The sequence below is a fragment of the Octopus bimaculoides genome, chromosome 23 (assembly GCF_001194135.2).
Source record: "Octopus bimaculoides isolate UCB-OBI-ISO-001 chromosome 23, ASM119413v2, whole genome shotgun sequence".
Classification (NCBI taxonomy): Eukaryota; Metazoa; Mollusca; class Cephalopoda; order Octopoda; family Octopodidae; genus Octopus; species Octopus bimaculoides.
Window position 1 is genome coordinate 36,362,014 of NC_069003.1, and position 4,062 is coordinate 36,366,075.

Here is a 4,062-nt window from a genome sequence, read left to right on the forward strand (position 1 = left end):
GAATTGTTTTTGTTTTTTTTTTCTTCCCCATCCCTGAAAAGATTATTTCTCTTAAAAGCATATTTTCTATTAAAACAGATAAAAATAATATTGAAATAAAAATTTAAAGAAATTTAAACAACTTCATTTGCCATATTCTTACAACTTGAACCAAGAATTGCATCAAACCTCTTTATTATTATTATTATTATTATTATTATTATTATTATTATTGTTATTATTATTCAATATTTGATAGTTTCAGGCAAATTCCTACTGCATCACCTGCTCCAGCTCCGTCTTGCTTCAGATCGATGTAATTGACTTACCCACTCCCTGAAATTGCTGGCCTTGTGTCAAAATTTGAAATTATTATCATTATTATTACTATCGTTATTATTATTATATTATTATTAACTGGTAAGGTCATAAGAACATAGGACCAAATACTCGCAGCATTTCTTGTGGCTCTTTTTGAGTTCAAAATCACAGAGATTTACTTGGCCTTTCATCTTTTGGGGGTTGATAAAATAAATACCAATCGGGTACCTGGGGGGAGGGGGGTCAATCTAATCAATTTCAGGCCTTCTGCCTATAGTAGAAAGAACTATTATTAGTTATTACCCTATTTCCTTAATGTCACATCTCAGCTCCTACTTGAAGCTTAGAGACACAACTTTTCCCTAAATACATGAGCTCACATGGTGGTGGTGGTGGATGCTAGATATATTTGCATAGAAAATTGGAATGGAATGGCATCACATTTAATTAGAACTGTTACATAATGTCAAGACAAGGTGATACACAAAAACACATGTATACAACAAGCTTCACTCTGTTTCTATCAACCAAATCTACTTTCAGGGGTTTGGTCAGTGCTGTAGCAGAAGATACCAAAGGTGCTGCCCAGTCGGCAAGCGTGTGTGTGTGTGTATAATTAAGGTGTGAGTATAAGCTGTGGTGAAGACCATTATGGCCTTTGATTCAGTGCCAGGTGTCTTCTACTAAAACCTTGGCTGGACTTCAGCTTTGTAGGAAGATTTAGTACATGGAAACTGAAAGGAGCCCCTCACTTGTCTTGACATTGTGTGTGATGGTGGTAGTCAAACATCACCATTATGCAATTGTTATTGTTTATTTCCAGTCTTCTGTGAAAAATCTCTCTCACTATTGAAGAATATTACTTTGCTTGGAAACAGGTGAAGGCTGATGACAGGAATGGCACCTAAGGGTAGAAAACCTGCTTCAACAAATTCTGTCTGACCCATGCAAGCATGAAAAAGTGGACGTTAAATGAGGGTTTATACATTATGAATCTATGAGTTTTCTTTTCACATCAGATCTACTTGGTTATCCTTGAATAAAGTGGAAAAAGACCAACAAATACAACTTTTTTTTTTTTTTGTTTGCTAAATGTTGATAACTTATGAGTTGGAAGGTTAGAAACAAGATTTTGTAAATTAGCTCTGGAAAGGATGTTTAAAATCTTCAAAGTGGTGGTGTTTAAAGTCGGAAGAGTCAACTGAGAGATGTTGACATATCCATAGTCCTACAATTGAAAGGAACTCGTGTCCAAGATGTCATGCAGTGGATTTGAAAGCAGGACCTCATGATTGCCAAGGGAGCTTCTTAACTCCTCAGCTATACTGCACCTACACACACACACACACATAGAATTAGAAAGGCAGATAAATGCAAGGAGGTTTAATAAGTATATTTACATGGAATACAAAAAGAAACAGTAAAGAGTAAAGAAAAAAAAAGAAAATGGATTTGTGCAATAGGTCTAACTTAACAGCTGTTTCAGGTGAAACAGCAATGACCTAACTGCTGGAGACTGCAGAAAAGAACGAAGGAAGAAAAGTTGAGAATTTTTTATTCGCTCCTAGAAAAATGCATTAATTATTTCAACCTGGCTGTGTTTGTAGACAGGTGAAAAGAATACTTCTAACCAAAAAAAAAATAAATGATAGCATTGTAGTTGCGGCAGGGCCTCCTTAGCAACCAATATTTTTAGACCCAGTCCGCCACTGTGTGTGTGTGCTGGAGCCTGGTGTAGCCATCTGGTTCACCAGTCTCAGTCAAATCGTCCAACCCATGCTAGCATGGAAAGCGGACGTTAAACGATGATGATGATGATATATATACCAATAAGGAGCAAATATTTAGGAGAGAGTATTTATATAGCATTGGGCTATATATATAAGTGAAAGATTTTGTTTGGCCCATTAGTCCGACTACTGTTAGTTTTCTATCGTAAACATCTGTGTTATTATTGGTGGTTTAAACGGAGGTTTTAATTCTTATTTCTAGCAGGCAGGTGCATTTGTGTACCCTTATGATTGATATATATATATATATATATATAATTAAAACTGGAGCTGAGACTTTGTGTTGTGACTAACGTTTCATGCCACTGCTGTCTTAAAGCAAAACACTCACACACACACATATATATTCATGCTTTGGATTAAATTTACTGTTTGTATTACCAAACCTATATTTACACCTCCCACACACACACATAGGCGTGTTAATATAGGAAGCCATAGATCATGTGTGTATGTATGTCTATTTGCCTACCTGTGTAACCTGGTGTAAAAGATGCAAGGGAAACTATCCTCAAGCAGCTATACACTCCCCTTCCCCGCCAACCTGTCATCCAGCTTTAGTCATACTTGTGTGTCATCATCACTCAGTTTTGTATCAACTGAACGGTGAAACTACTTTCAGAAACCTGATTCACTGACATGAGTAATAGCTGGCGGTTTATTGTCTTAATTTTTATTTCCTTCCAAGTTTTATATCTCCTCCTTTTTCATGGTTCATGGTTATGTGGTTAAGAAGCCAGCTTTCTAACCATGTGCTTTCGGTTTCAGCCTCATTACGCGGCGTGTTGGGCCTCTTCTATAGCCCTCATTCCAACCTATACTTTGTGAGTGAATCCGGTTGACGGAAGCTGTGTAGAAGCCTGTCGTATGTATATGTGTGTTTGCGTTTACACCCCACGTCTTCGTAACTTACCGTTTCGGCAAAACAGCAATAGAATATGTACAGGGCTTTAAAAAAAATAAGCATTGCAGCTAACGTACCCGACTAAATAAACCCTCCAATGGCTGAATACCGTAGCAATGGCCTTTCACATCTCTTCAAAAGAAAACCAATCTGCTTCCATCAAAATCATTAATGGATCTCCCCAACATCTTTAACAACGAAAGTTTCCCAATGCGTAACAACATATGGAGCAAGTATATTCACTCTTTACCTTTAGGGACCCACATTTTGGTTCACCACTTGATAACCGGAATTGGTTTGTTTACGTCCAAGTAACTTACCAGGTCGGGCGTAAGAGCCCGATGGAATATGTACCAGAGCTTCAAGACTGTGCCCCAGCATGGCCACAGTCCAGTGACCGAAACAAGTAAAAGCTAAAAGAAGACACACAAATACAAACTCAAGAGTCGATCGACATCCACTTTACGCCTATAAAAATACATTCTTCAGTTAGAACTGCATTCACATGTCGGTTGCCTTGTTGGGTTGTGAATGTACACCAGTATCTAAGCAGTCATTTATGTTATCACCTCCGGAGCTCCCCACCGCGCATTTTTTTCCCTTCATATTCGTTCCCAGCCAGTTGTTTTACACCTATTAGACTAATTTTTTTTTAAATTTTGTCACCGGGTCAAACGCTTTAGTTTGACCCAGATCTCTAGTGTGAGACACGACGTATAGCGACACATTCTCTGGCTCCCAACTCGCGGCATCTGCTGCAAACTCCGGTGTTGCCACCCGTAACGCGGAGGAGAGAAAGGACAATAAGTACAGGGACCTGACCGGTTGCCGTCGAGACGTCAGGTGTTCTGGGACACCGTGCTACCGATTTCCTCCACAAAATAGGTAGAGCGGTGACTCATCCGAAAAATAAGCCCTGCAAGATGGAGTGGCTACTGCAGCCAGTGTCGCTGTTCATTCTCCGAGGCAACGCCATCGCGGTCATTACAGCAGAGTGCGGCTGAGTATTCCTCTGGTTCTGAGATATGTGACCCATCGCCCCTCTCCGTCCGTTTTCGGCTGCTTTTT